A 16,596-nucleotide genomic window follows, 5' to 3' on the forward strand; every position below is an offset into this window, starting at 1 on the left:
TATGTATTTATTTATTTATTTTTGCACAGAGTTTGTTGCCTGGAGCACACATAAAATATGGACACAATTAGGAACCCTTTCCCATATGAAAAAAAATGATAAATTCCAATACTTGTATAAAAATTATCTTATAAAAAAGTTTGCACAGGATACAGATGATAAATGTATTTCAGTGTAAGCAATTAAAAGGTATTAATTACAACAAAAAGACTGAGGGAAATGAGCCTTTACAGATGGAAAACAAGAATAAAATGTGAAATTCCTGTTAGTCTGGTTGGAAATGAAGGGCATTGAGGACAGAAATAAGCACAATCTCTTCCAAACAGATGGAGTGAACCCTGGTTTTGAACTATTGTGCTGGCTTTCATCCCAACTGAGCTCTTAGGCAATGAATAAAATCATCCACCTGTTTAAGTGTCAAGCCTACATATGAGTATAACACATTGCAATCTTGACAGGTTAAACTGGCATGAAGCACTTGGTGACAGAAATTTGGTATAGCTTATTTAGCCTGCTGAAATAAATAAGACCAGGGCAAGGTAACATAACACAAATTTTCAAACCCACTTAGTTGAAATTAGAATCACTCAGAATCACTGGGAACTAGTCAGCTCATCACTGGGTCCACTCACACAAATAATCACCAATTAACCAGACTCTTTTTGGGAGTGTGTGAGGAAACCACAGAACTGAAATAAAGCCCACACAAACAAGGGGTTAGCATGCAAACTCCAGACACACCACACCTATGAACAAAATTCTAACCTGCTGCACTGGATCTGTGAAGTAGCAACTATTGCACCACTCTCCTATCTCTGAGAAAGGTAGATTTATTTAAAATACAGCATAAGTCTACTTAAAAATGCAGGGGTTGGCAAAAGTAGGTTTACATTTGTGAGAATGTGAAGCACAGAGTTTATTATTGTATTATTATTTTTTTTTTATTAATTATTGTATTATTTGTCTTCATCGTATTATTATTAAAGTGTGCTTGAGTGTAGCAGTCATAACCAGCATGTCTTTTTCCATCTGAACAACTGTAAACCTACTTTTGCCCACCCCTGTATACATCCATAATTATGTAATCTGGCTGACAAATCAAGGAAGAAGAAAAAATGTAAAAATTCAGAAAAATACAGGATTTTTTTCAGTATTGTTAAAAAGGAAACATCTGCTCTTGTACATCTGTCTCCAATCATTCACCCATTTACTTTTACATTTATTCACTTAGCAGATGCATTTATCCAAAGCAACTTACAAAACAGCTTTAACATAATCAAATAAGTATAAATGTGGGACCCAGTTTAGGAACAAGCGTTACAAGACAAGATTGCAAAACTGATCACCACAAGTGAAGAACTCAGAACAAAATGCAAGCTAGTCATAATTCCTTGGTTACAAAAACCTACCAGCTATTTCTGTTAGACAGAAATTCAGTAAACAAGAGTCTTCAAACACTTCTTCCATGCACTGAGGGAGTCAAAATTTCAAACAATGGTGGGCAGCTCATTCATCCAGCTATCCAGAAATTACACATGAAGAGAGTCTGGATTGATGTTTGATGCTACACAGAGATGGCATCATCAAAAACCATTAGATAGATAGATAGATAGATAGATAGATAGATAGATAGATAGATAGATAGATAGATAGATAGATAGATAGATAGATAGATAGATAGATAGATAGATAGATAGATAGATAGATAGATAGATAGATAGATAGATAGATAGATAGATAGATAGATAGATAGATAGATAGATACTTTATTAATCCCAAAGGGAAATTCACAATTAGCAGACCTCAGTCATTGAGAAGGAGTATAGGACCTTACAATTGTCTTCATTTATTTAGGTGTTAACCCATTCACTTACTCTGTAGGCAAGCATGAAGGATTTGGACCTAATATATGTCGCTGCTAGGAGTCAATGTAATGATCTGAAAAGAGGAGTGACATCTGGTAACCTTGGCTGATTGGACACCAGGCATGCTGCAGCATTTTTAATAAGCTGCAGCAGCTCCTGCTACCAATGAGTTGCAGTAGTGACCGCTAAAACACAATTAAAGCCTTGACCAGGAGATGTGCTGGAAACTCTGTCATATATGATCTAATCTTGCAGATGTTGTATTGAGTGAATCTACAAGATTGAGCTAAAGACTTAGTTAAAGTAAAGCTGGTCAACAATCACCACCCTAAGATTGCATATGGACTTGGCAACTGTTAGAGATAATGAGATGATCAGAGAGGGGACAATGGATGAGTTGGGCTAACAAGAAAGTCCATCTTTGCCAAACTGAGCTGGAGATGGTGTTCCTTCCTCCAATCTGGAAAATCAGTGGAACATGAAGATTCTACCTAATACCATGTGGTCCTCTGGAAGGAACAAAAGATACAACTCAGTGTCATCAGCATAGTACTAATAATTACTAAAAATTAATTGCAAATGCCATTAATGCATTCATATTCAGAACCCACTATGTCCAGAACAGGGTAGCAGGCAGCACCAGTACTTGACACACACACACAGTCATAGAAACCCACACTAACTTACAATAAATTTGACAGAATGTCTTTGGAGTGCAGGATGACAGTAGAAGACCTCAAGAAAACCCACACAACAAGAGGAAGACATGTCAAATTTACACAGAATGTGCCTCAGCTGTTAACAAGTAATCATTTAGACCACTACTTTCAAATTGTTATAAACCACCTGAAGAATTCACGTAATTAAATAATCCTAAATTCTATTCCTTGTACACATTCAAGTATCAACTTCATATAAATCACTACATGAGAAAAATATTGCACGATTTAAGAATTAAGCAAGAGAGAGATTATGTCTAGATGAGATGACATTGGATCTGTTTAAGTATAGTTAAGCCAATAGATGCGTCAAGTACGTATTAAGTAGAAAATTACAGTGTGTAAAGGAAGGGTGCATTTACAATACAACAGTCTCACTTACTGTTTGCATATATGGTTTCTTCTTAAACTTCATTAATTAAAAAAAGACATATCAAACTCTGCCTAGTCGCTCTCACTTTCTGCAAACTCAATCGTGCTGTAGATTTATTTTTAAATGGATACATTTACTATTTTTGCCTATCAAACTACACTAAACCCATAATGACATGTTTTCTGAAAGATTTGCAAATTTATTGAAAATCAAAAACTGAAATTTCTCATTTCCAGAAATATTCACACCTTTTGCTGTGGCACTCCACACTGTAAACAGGTGCATTGTTTGCTTTACTTTTCCTTGACATGTGTCTAGAATTGGATTGGAGTCCACCTATGGTAAAATGAATTGATTGGACATCATATAAAAGGGCACACACCTGTTTATATAAGTTCTCATGATTTTAAAGTGCATATTAAGAAAAACATCAGGCCATGAAATCCAAGGAATTATCTGTAGACTTGCATGATAAAACCATGGTCAGGCATAGATAAGGGCAAGAGGATCAACACATTTCTTATGCTATCAGTGTTTCTGAGAGAAGTTGGGAACCACCAGCACTTTTCCTTGAGTTGGCCATCCAGCCAAACTTTGTAACTCGGCGAGAAGGGACTTGGTCAGGGACATGGCCAAGAATCTAATGGTCACTCTATAGCAGAGCTTTAGAAGTCCCCTTCTGAGGTGGAAGAATCTGTCAGAAGGATGACCATCTCAGCAGCACTCCTTCAATCGGGCATTTTGGCAGAATGGTTAGATTGAAGTCACTCTTGAGTAGAAGTCATGTAACAGCCTGCTTAGAATTTGACAAACAACATTTAAATGACTGATCTGATGAGAAAAAAGTAAACTCCTTGGGCAGAACTCCATGCACTCTGTCTGGTGAAGACTAGGTACTACTTATCACCTGTCTAATACGATCCCTATGCTGAAGCATGGTGGTGGCCGTATTATGCTATAAGGGTGCTTCTTCTCAATGACAGGGACGGGATGACTGGTCAGAACTGAGGAAAGGATGAATGCAAGCAAATACTGAGAGGTCCTTGAAGAAAACCTGCACCAGAGTGCAAGTGACCTCCGATTGGGGCAAAGGCTAATTTTTCAGCATGACAATAACCCAAAACATGCAGCCAGGTCAACACTGGAGTGGTTTCAGGACAAGTATCAGCACAGCAAAAGCACGGACTTAAACTCCAGAGAACATCTGCACAGAGACCCGAAGATGCAAATTTATAGACAACAGAGCTTGAGAGGATTTGCCAGGAAGGATGGGATAAACTGTCTAAATCCAGGTGTGCAAAGCCTAAACAGGCTTTCCCAAGATGACCTGAAGTTGTAATTGCTATTGAATTAAGGATTTTTCTTATATGAATGAGAAAGTTCAGATTTTGATTTGCAAAAATCAAAAATTTCCAAAACTTTCTGAAAACATACTTTTACTTTTTCAATATGGATTAGATTGATGGGCAAAAATGGAAAATTTATGCCTTTAAAATTAAATCTACAACACAGTAAAGTGTTCAAAAAGTGAAGGGGTTTTGAAACCACTGTACCTTTTATGTATGTAAGCTTTAAGGATTTTAGGCAGTACTTGTACAGATCTACAGTGTTACACAACAAAATGTAAGTATTAAAAAGTACCTTTGTGAAAGGGTGAATACTTGAATTCTACCTTGAACACTGTGTCTAGTGTTTGTACATACCCAAGTTGTCTTCTCAGGGTACTCCCAAAAATGTGTATGTAAGATTAATGAGTTTGGACTATGGCCGGCAGCTTATCCCGGCCAATACCCCCAAGCCGCCAGGTGGAGCCCTCCCTGCAACGTGAAGATGCCCCGGGTTCCAGCAGGGCATCATAGACCTTGGAGTTTCCCTTCACAGTCCTGCTGGATACCATGGGGACCACTAGGGGACGCTGCAGGGAGGTCCAGGGACTTCTATTTGCCTTATAACCCGGAAGTACTTCCCAGTCGAGGGGAGAGAAACAATGACGTACTTCCGGGTTCAAGAAAAGGAGTTTTCACCTGACCCAGAAGTGTTAAGAGTCACATGGTCTGGGGGACAGAAACACTTCCGGGTCAAGAAGTATAAAGGGACTATGGGTAACCCCAGCAGCCCGAGCCAGAGTTGGAAGGGAGTGCGACAGAGCTGCTGGGAGGAGTGGAGGAGTTGGTATTGTGTTTGAATATTGATTTATTACTGGAGTGTTGTGGAGTGGAGGTGCTTAGGGCACATTATTATAATAAAAAGTCAAAATATTGGACTTGTATCAGGTGTCTGACGTGTCGTCTGAGGGTTCAAGGGGACGAGAGCGCCCTTATTTGCCACATGAGCAATTCTAAATCGACCCTGCATAATGAACCTGAGGGGTTTTTTTTTTTTGTTGTTCTTTATTTCGTCTTATACGATTTCTCGCATTAGAAATTTGTTAGTTTTCGCATACCCCTTGGGGTCAAAGCGCAGGGCCAGCCATTGTACAGCGCCCCTGGAGCAATTATAGGTTAAGGGTCTTGCTCAAGGGCCCAGCAGAGTAGGATCTCTTTTGGCAGTGACGGGGATTCGAACCGGCAACCTTCAGGATACCGGCGCAGATCCTTAGCCTCAGAGCCACCACTCCACCCAGGATTTTGAGTGATATGTCCAGCAATGAACTGTCATACCATCTTGGGCTGGTTCCTGCCTTGTGCCCATTGCTGTTATTATAAGCCCTGATATTTGAATAATCAGGTTCAGAAAAAGTAAGGACAGAAGGAGTCTTAATATCTGGGCTGTAGTTCTTCTATTAGAATAACTGATAAATGAGCTAATTATTTTAAAAAAAACAACATACAATAATGTTCTATAATAGTTGGTGTTGCCCTCCACACAGATAGGCTTCCTATATATTTTATTGGTTGATCAATTTAATCAAGCCATGAATGTCATTCAGACAGCATGGGGAAACATCAGCATTGCCTATATTTGTGGATAAAACTATCACTGCAGTGACAGGACGCATCACTGGAGGGGACGAGGCGGCCTACAGGAGGGAGGTGGCCACTCTGGTGTCATGGTGTGAGGACAACAACCTCACCCTCAACACAGACAAGACAAAGAGATGATAATGGACATGAGAAAGGAGAGGAGACCTCACCGACCACTGTTCATCCGTGGGCTTGAAGTAGAGAGGGTGAGCAGCATTAAATACCTGGGCGTCTACATCAGTGAGGACCTCACTTGGACACTTAACACTACACAGCTGGTCAAGAGGGCCCAGCAGCGTCTATACTTTCTGAGGAGGCTGAGGAAGTTTGGTATGTCAACTAAGATCCTCTGAAACTTTTACAGCTGCATTGTTGAGAGCATCTTGACCAGCTGTATCACCGTGAGTTACGGCAACACTACTGCTATGTACTGCAAACGCCTGCAGAGAGTGGTAAAGACTGCTGAGAAGATCACCAGGACCCCACTGCCCTCTCTGCAGAGCATCTACAACTGCAGAGTCCGCAGGAGAACTGCCTCGATCCTCAGGGACGGACCCCACCCACCCCCAACACGAACTGTTCACACTTCTACCCTCAGGCAGGAGGTATAGAAGTATGAAATGCAGGACTTCCAGGCTAAAGAACTCTTTCTTTCCCAAGGCCATTAGACTCCTAAATAACTGACTGGAGTTTATAACCATCGTTCACCTCATTCTATCTACCTCACACAACTGTAACTGTATTTGAATTGTCCATCACACACCTACCTGCACATTACACTTTATACATCTATTCTGTTTTTATACTTTATGCTGCCTCTGTTACTTATCATTTATCTGCTACTTATTATTTATGTTTATCTTTATACGTTGGTTTTGTCATTTGGTGTGGACAGCAAAGACAGAATTTCATTGTACAGGGAAAAGTGTTTCCGTACTGTGCACATGACAATAAACTTTGAACTTGAACTTGAACTTATACATTATATTATGATTTCAAAGGCTGAAGACCTATAAGATCTCTGAATTCTGCATTAGTTGACAAAAATTCTAAGAATGTAACAATTCACTTCATCTCATGAACTGCATGCATTATACCTTATGGACCTGAATTTATTTTGGAAAGGAATATTATTTAATGCCATGTTGGTTAAGTTAAGTCTGGTGAACTGACTTGCCAAAACCCTGTGGTTGATAATATGGGTTCAGAAAATGAACAGGCAAACCTTATTTTACGAAGCGCCTTTCATAGAAAACATTCATTACACATATGGTACAACTGACTTCTACATCAGAGACTCACTGTGACTGATGGAGTTTCAATGCAAATCTTGTTCTTTGTATTCCAAGCTATCAATAAAGTCTGGCTGTAGCCAGACCCTTCTCAAGCTAATAGTCCAGCACAATAAGAAACATTCACCACTAGGTGGCATTAGATTAAAGATATTGAAATGAAAATTAATAAATACCAAGAAAAATAAAGCAGAGGGAAATCAGGAATGCAAGAATGATACAAATTCCTTTTTATTTCTGTGTCTTCTGTGCACATTTATGAAGCTCACAGGCCACTCTCCCCATACAAATGTAGAACCCTCCTATGCCCCCCTTCTATTATAAGAAACATGGACCAATCCAACCTCTTCACCAGAGCCCAATCCTAAAATGTTAATATTCACGATTAAGTTTATATTAAGAATTTCCTTAACTAGAATGGAATGTTAACTTTACATAGATACTGGAAAATTCTGTTTAATCCCATACACGATAACATGTAAATGAAACATTAACACTACGCTGTAATTCTGATGTAGTAACAGAACAAGCTCAGACAGAAAGATGGAAAGTTAGAAAGACAGAATTGTTTGCAAATGGAAATGTACAGTTTTCTGACCATATGTCATATTATTATACCTTTACAGTATGCTGTGCCCATATAGAAATCTATACAGTAACTTGAAGAAATATAACTAAGTTTGATCTTATTTTATGTGCGTATAATACATTTTTCTCTACATTTTCTGTGAACTGTTTTTACTTTGAATTTCACTTAAGTTTTTAAAAACAAAGATGCTTGGACAACAGAATGTTTTGTGTTAACATGATACTCAATACTTGAACCTTTCCGATGGCTTCAGAATTAAGGAAGCTTCAAATGAACAAAGTTACCAAAGTTACCTTATTAGGCATTAGTTGGCCACTATCTAACACACACTAACACACAGAATGACAGAAGAGGTGGAAAGTTCAAGATAGATATGTACACACTGAAATATGGACAGTCAAAATCTCAACATTCTAAACGATTATGAGTGTGTGTGTGTGTGTATGAGTGTGCCTTGCACCCTCTCAAGGTTTGTGCCACTCTTGAACCCAGCACTGCTGACATAGGCTCTGTTTTCCAGTGACTTTGTGCTGTATAAGCAGGTTAGAAAATGGATGGATGAATAAACTATAGAATGAAGTGTACAAATAAAGAACCCCAGGAGAGCCCCACTAAACCCTCCTACTAAAAATAGTGCCAGATGGGTTCCTGCATGCTGAACTGCTAGACCTGGAGTGCAATTCAACATTTAGAGGACCAGAAGAATTTATTTTGTCTAGCAGCACATGTGATTTTGCAAAAAAACAGAAGTAGCTACTCCTGGAAAGTCAATAACTGGGTCATTTTATACTAAGCAGATTTTTCTTGTTATACTTAAAAGTGACATTAACAAAGAAATACACTCCCAGAAGTCTGTCAGTTATATGGTGTATGTTATTCTTAAGCCATTAAGGCAAACAAGAGACAGTTGTAATTTCTAGGAGAAATACATGAAAGAAGGTAAGCTTCTGATTTTATACCAGCTGAACTACGGTAATTAAGGGATTCTGACAGTCTTACAATGAACAATTTATAAAAGAGTATGAGAGTAGAAAAGGAAGAGCAGTCATTGTGCAGAAAAATCAAGTAAGCATAAAAAATGTGTAGGTTATTCAAACGTCTTTGTAGAAATATACTCTGATTCTGACTTTTTATCATGTTTTAAAAGAGAAAAAGAAACTAGATGGATGCAGTTATCTAAAGTCCTTATTGCTACATCATCTGGAGTTAACCAATAATGTAGTACTTCTGCTACATGAGTGAAACATGAATTGGCGGGAAGTCCTTTTAATTTTTCAGATACACCATCTAGTTACATATTTTCTGAACCTGCTAGACCAAGAAAAATGGGTGCAAGGCAGGAACAACTTCTGGATGAGACGACTGTCCACTGTAGGACTTAGAAGACTATGTCTCCAGAAGGTAAAAGTGGAAAAACGTTATAAAGTGGAAGATAAACTAGAGAAGAAAGACTGCTTTTCATAAAGGCACATTACTGCTTCAAAGTGAATAAATGTGGCTCTGAGGCTAGGGATCGGCACTGGCAATTGGAAGGTTGCCGATTCAAATCCCGTAAATGCCAAAAAGGGACTCTGCTCTGTTGGGCCCTTGAGCAAGGCCCTTAACCTGCAATTGCTGAGTGCTTTGAGTAGTGAGAAAAAGCGCTATATAAATGCAAAGAATTATTATTATGTTTCATAGGGGTTTTCCACTTGGCAGGTACAACCCTGGATAAAACGTTCTCCAATTCAAGGACACACTCTTAAACCTACACTTGCACAAAGAAATCAACTCAAAATCACAAATTAGCCAGTCATGACTGATCATGAGGAGAATATTAGAACAATTTGATCAAAAACCAATAAGCACGTCTATCCTATTTATTTCATTTCTCCACAATAACACTGTTTGATAACTTACTTCATGTGTCTATTATTTTCTGTGTGAAGGATATCCTACTAATATTTTTGCTAAATTTGCTCTTAACAAGTCACTTATTATTCTTCATTTAATATGAAAATGTTCAGCTCCTGTGCTGCACGGTGGCGCAGTGGGTAGCGCTGCTGCCTTGCAATTAGGAGGCCTGTGTTCGCTTCCCGGGTCCTCCCTGCATGGAGTTTGCATGTTCTCCCTGTGTGTGTGTGGGTTTCCTCCCACAGTCCAAAGACATGCAGGTTAGGTGCATTGGCGATTCTAAATTGTCCCTAGCCCCACCCAGGGTTTGTTTCCTGCCTTCTGTCCCGTGCTGGCTGGGATTGGCTCCAGCAGACCCCCGTGACCCTGTGTTAGGATATAACGGGTTGGATAATGGATGGATGGATGGATGTTCAGCTCCTACAATCAGGTTATAACTAGGGAGGGTGAGGAACAACATAGGCACCATTCTGGGAAAGCAATGGAACTAGCATTCTTAGATAGATAGATAGATAGATAGATAGATAGATAGATAGATAGATAGATAGATAGATAGATAGATAGATAGATAGATAGATAGATAGATAGATAGATAGATAGATAGATAGATACTTTATTAATCCCAAGGGGAAATTCACATTCTCCAGCAGCAGCATACTGATACAAAAAACAATATTGATTTAAAGATTGATAATAATGCAGGTAAAAACAGACAATAACTTTGTATAATGTTAACGTTTACCCCCCCGGGTGGAATTTAAGAGTCGCATAGTGTTGGGGAGGAACGATCTTCTCATTCTGTCAGTGGAGCAGGACAGTGATAGTAGTCTGTCGCTGAAGCTGCTCTTTTGTCTGGAGATGACACTGTTTAGTGGATGCAGTGGATTCTCCATAATTGATAGGAGCCTGCTGAGTGCCCGTCGCTCTGCCACAGATGTTAAACTGTCCAGCTCCATGCGAACAATACAGCCTGCCTTCCTCACCAGTTTGTCCAGGCAAATCCAGTTAGATCCACTGTGAGTCCTGAAAATCTATCAGGCCTTCTCCTATAACCATTATGTTGTCCATTTTAATATTTCATTGTCAGAGTGAGTGCGATTTCTCTATATACTACCCTGTGCTGATTGCTGTTACTCCTCTCATGAAATGCCAAAATCTACACATGCACATGAAGTGGATGGTTGTCCTCTCATACAAAAGCAGTTGCCACAAAGTTTTCAAGTGTATTGGAAGTGTATCTAAATATCTATGCATGCTATTTGTAGAATGTGCGCAGTCATCACAGACATCTACATAAACACAAAAAGGAGCATGGACTGCACTACTGACAAGAGAGGTTGCCCAAAACGATGTTATTATGTCTGTGAGCATACAGTAAGTGCAAAACTGACTCTAAACCTATAGCTAACCTTGTATGGTTGAATGGCAGCATCTTAGGGTTCTAAATTTTTATGAAGCATTCTTATTGAATATTTGTACCCTTACTCATGACAATAGGTGGGCAATATGTGAAATGGTCAAATAATACCAAGTTTTTGTACAGTAGGGATAGAATATAGGGGCACATTATTAATTCTTTTTTTTTTACCTTACATGCAGACAAACCTCTCAAATAACCATAAGGATATCAGACTTGCTTACTTCCTTCGTGTTGTTAATTCTACCTTAAAGGGCCATTATGGCCCAGAATTCTGGGAACAAAAATTTAACAAATAACAAAAAACTCATTCTTAAAACTTGTACCGTCTCCCACTTTTGCTCATTGCCTTTCTTGAAACATTCCACGTTTTAGTAATTTGGCCAATGCTGTGCCTGAGAAACACAACACATACACTGTATGTCATCCTGCACCTTTGAACTGGAGAAAAGACTTTCTCGGTGACCTCTGAATTCCCAATATTACAACTTGTTGTTTTCCCTTTCTAAGAGATCTAATTTTAGATTTTTTTCTTTAAATCCTATACATTTTGGCTAACATGGTAACAAAGATATCAATTCACTGCTTTGTGATAGAAGTCAGCAGGTGAGGTGACACTAAGCTGTTACTCAGCTGGAGGTTTGGTAGCTCTGAGCTCTCAGTACAACAGTTGGAAAAGGAAATGAGCTGCAGCAGCGACTCCAACCCGCCCCAAGATTTACTTACACAGCAACCCCCCTTAAATTCTCCCCACCCCCCCTTCAAAGGGTTGAATGCTTGTACAAAGGGCTTATTGTGTTGCTGTGCCCACTCTGAGGAGAGATGAGGAGTGGTGGAAAGGCCCCTAGACAGGTGGGACAGCTGTGCTGAAACTAAAATGAGGCTAGCTGGACAACTGGATGCCCTGTGTGCACCCACCCACAACCAGCCACACATTTTAATAATGTCATTCCCTCAAGACATCCGTGAAAAAGGACCAATTATTTGGGCAAATATTCAAATGTATGCAGCCAGCAAGCCATAATAAAGAAAGAGAGGAATACAGACACACAATGAAAGTGTTAACTTATCACAAATAATTTTTGCAGCCCTTTCGAGGCATTTTTGCTTAGCAAGTGAAGTAGCATGGTGCAGCTGCATCTTTTGAGTCCTCTGTTCACACCCCAGCTTTCCTCTTTGTCCTATGCACTGTCTTCCCATTTTGGGAAAGACAGAACAGATGGACTTCACAGGCTTTTAACCAGGTACTCCTGGTTCTCCTTACATTTCCCAAAAATGTTTGTTAGGTTAACGCTAACTCTAAAAAAGCCCTGTGTGAGTAAGTGGAAGAGAGTATGACATGAAAAAGACTTGTACATTCTCCAGATTCCTGCCTCGCACCCAGGTCCAGTTGGATAGACATTGGCTATCTATTACCCTGAATTAAACTTAGAGGACTTGAATATACATAGATGGACAAGAGAATTTAGATAAGATATAAGCGTCTTGATTTTTTGACCTATAATGGCCAAGTGTTTCATATCTAGGGTTGATTTCTACTCTAAACCTGAAGCTGTTGGATTAAGCGTTAGTGCTCTGTGTTGCAGAACTGATTTAAGCAGGTTCAGGAAAAAGATGGAGTTTGGTTTTCAAGTGCATTTTCTCACAGTTAAATTGAGTGGAACACGAAAATATTAGCAGTAAAATGACTCGAGCCTACAAATCAGTTCTTCAGACCCTGCTCTTAGAGAGGAAAAATGAATAACTGCCTGCTAAGCAAAAGGAATTATTCTGTGGTTTGGGAAGCATGTGCCAATTTTATGTAGTATGGGGTTGTGGCTTCTGTTCTGCAGGTTTACTTCCTAAATGTGTTCATCTCTCTCCTACTTTATTTAAAGGACATAATTTCAAGTTCCTGAGCACTCCCATTTCCATTTGAAGAGTAAAAATCACTTCTATGGTCAACAAAGCAAAGCAGATGCTGTTCTTCCTAAGACCAGCACAAAAGTTTGGAGTATCACTGGAAGACATTTCTATATGTCCATTACTGAAACTGTTTTGACCTTCTCTGTGATGGTTCATTGTGATACTATCTCTGCCAAGAACAGGAAACCTAAAGTCTTTAGTCACCACCTTCCCATTGTGGATTCACTCTGCTTTCCCAGACTGAAACATAAAGCCAACAAGATCTTTTCAGACCCTTCATGCCTCTTCACAATATGGGGGTTGGGGTTTGGGGGGTTTGGAGGGTGTGTCTTATTTTTGCATATTCTTCTTTTCAAGCCTGCATATGCTGGGTTTATGTCCAAATGTCTGTTAATGGCATTTTCATTGGATAGCCACATTTCAGCCAGTTCTCTGGCAGTTGTATGTATATACTAGTCATTTAGCCCGTTACAATAACGGGCGCTAGAACAGTAGTGCATAAACATTAGTAGGAACAGTCTATATTAAATGGCAAGGGACTTTGACATTCTTTTTGTTGGTCGTATTTTTCTTCCTTTCAGCCTTTCTTTTGTTGATGTTCACTTGCTGAGCTGACTGTTCTTCATGGGCAGCCGCTGTGTATTGTGTGTCTTTAATTTTCTGTGACAGTAATACTGTCTTGTACGTCCGCTGGCTCGTACGTCCGTAATATACCTTTAATTTTCTCTGGCGGTAATACAGGCGTGCTCGTCGGTAATATGCCTTTAATCTCCTCTGACAGTAATACTGGCTTGTATGTGGCTGTAATATGAGTCACTGTATTGTGTACCTTTAATTTCTTCTCGCAGTAATACTGGTTTGTATTTCCGTAAAACGCCTCTAACTTTCTCTGACAGTAATATCACGCATCACACCGTGCCCCGCGCATGCGCACTTCACCGGAAGACACACACTCACGGACACCTGGACGCACACAGGGATTTTTATTAAAGAGGATATATATATATATATATATATATATATATATATATATATATATATATATATATATATATTTGCAGCTGGAGATCCACAAAATGAATCACGTATCATAAAGTAGTTTTTATTCCTGAGCATTCAGCCCCTACCAGGATAATGCTTAATCAGAGGATAATGCTTAGACTTACAAGAATCAAAGGCAATATATAGCAAAATTAGGTGGGTGGATGGCGAACGCCATCAACAGACATTTGGACATAAACCCAGCATATGCAAACTTAAGAAGAACATGTTCATAATAAATAAAACCATTATAACTAATAACCCCCCCCCCCCCGTTCACATTGACTTAGCCACCCCCCCCACCTCGCCACCCCCCATATGTAACTTTTGCTATATATTGCCTTTGATTCTTGTAAGTCTAAGCATTATCCTCTGATGATGGCCCCTTGTAGGGGCATTAAAGCTCAGGAATAAAAACTACTTTATGATACGTAATTCATTTTCTCCCTTTGTGGATCTCCAGCTGCAAATATGCAAACTGTATCACAGACCTTCTCTTCCATATAATATATATATATATATATATATATATATATATATATATATATATATTATGTATAAAATGACAGTTTTGTGATTTTTTTCTTCCTAATGAAGATAGAAATAAGATAATTGGACTCACTAATAATCTTGCTGGAGAGTGGAGGTATTTTGCAGATTGACTATAAAATCCAAGTAAGAATTTCATTGTGCTATGTACACGTGGAAATAATGATCCTATAAACATGAACAACAAATCTATCTAATATCGAATACCTAATTTGAAAAAAACAAATCTTTTCCTTAAAAAGGAAAAAAATATAGCAAAGTAAACAAGCTGAATCCAATTCAAAATCACAGGGAGCCACAGCCATCCCCAGTAGCTCTGGATGCAAGGCAGGGAACAGTTTGGGATAGAATACCAGTACAGTTACAGACCCAGTCTGGCCCAAACTCACATTAATAGAAGCTCAAAGAACAATTTGAAATTAAATGCTAAGCCAACATGCATGTCTTTGAGGATGTGAGGGGAAAACTGGAGCACTTGGATTAAAACTCATGCAGACAAAGGAGATTGTGTGAACTGCAAAGAGAAAATGACTCAGTATGGGAGGCAAAAAAAGGATTCTGTATGAGACAGAAAGCTGTGTCATCCTCTGCATCACCATGACACTAGAGTTCAATAATAATGTCTGTGAAACAGTGTTATTTAAATAAAAGAACAGATTCAATGAAACACTGTTACGTGACCTGTGGCTTCAACATGGTCAGGTCTTGCTACTAGTCCTAGGACATTTATATAGTATATTTTATTGTAGAAATTACCTTAAACAGAGGTGGATAAAAACATATTTAAGCTTAGCTGTTAAACTGACCTAATGAGTTTGAGATATTGCATCTTACTGCTGATTGTCTCTATACCATATTCAAATTCGCTATACTTTATATACTGGTATAAGGAAAAAGGGTCCTGCTTTTCTGATTAGTGTAATTGTACATAATATTATAATCTTTAGTTGAGTGTATTCCTTAACCAGCACAGAAAGATCTAGTAGCAGGGACACTTTACACTTTCTCACCAGCTATTTAATAAAATTGTCTCCAAGTCAGGGATGTTTCAACAAGTGGTAAAGACTGATGTATATCTACAGGTTTGTGCTTGTGAGAAAAGTTATAGCTTTATTGTTGGAATCAGGTTTTCCTATTTAAATATTTTGAATCTGAGCTTTGCTTCATCATACATTTACCAATCACTAAGTTTCCTCAAATTTACCAATTTCCAGCCTGGCAAAGGTTTTGAACAGTTGAGTCAAACCTTCCATACTGAGGAAATGTTGACGCACAGTTGTGTCATGTACCTGCACCTACAGACAGACACCAAATCAGAGTCCCTGGAGAAAGACCAAGAGGGCAGAAAAGAAACATGTAAGTCAACCCAATGTAAATGTAAACTTAACAGCCAAGAGCTGTGAGCATTTAAATGGCAATCATTCAGTCTCATTAAAAAATCTTTTAACTAAAGAAAAATGGAGAAAATGTACTGGCAGGAATTATAAGTGAACTTCTTGTTTTAATTAGTCTGTCTGCTTTCAATAACAAAGATTTTATAGATAGCACAATGGAAATTACCAGGATGAGGTAGAAGCCAAAAACTTAGCTGTATGAAATTAAAAATACACAAATTACATGTTGCCTTTTTGGTTTCATTGAGCTTTTCTGGCTCAATGGTTACAGTGGGTTGAGGATGTATCATTGAGAAGTCAAAAAAACATTACAATAGAATGAACAACTAAGAGAAACGTTCTACAGGAAATCATGTCAACTTGAAAACTGTAAAAAGTCTTCACTCCAGACAAGATTCACGGAATCTATTTCACTCATTTTAATTTTGTAATTTCTTTTCATCTCAGTGATAAAAATCTAAAAGAATACTCATTCCAACAATATTTTTTATCTGTTTCTTACCCGGCATTATTTGTAGTGAAGGCCAAGAAAAACATTTAATCTCGTGTTTTCATGGAGAGCAGACATCACAAAATGTGTGACACAATGGGGTTCA

Source organism: Erpetoichthys calabaricus, chromosome 9, assembly GCF_900747795.2.
Source record: "Erpetoichthys calabaricus chromosome 9, fErpCal1.3, whole genome shotgun sequence".
NCBI classification, from domain to species: Eukaryota; Metazoa; Chordata; class Cladistia; order Polypteriformes; family Polypteridae; genus Erpetoichthys; species Erpetoichthys calabaricus.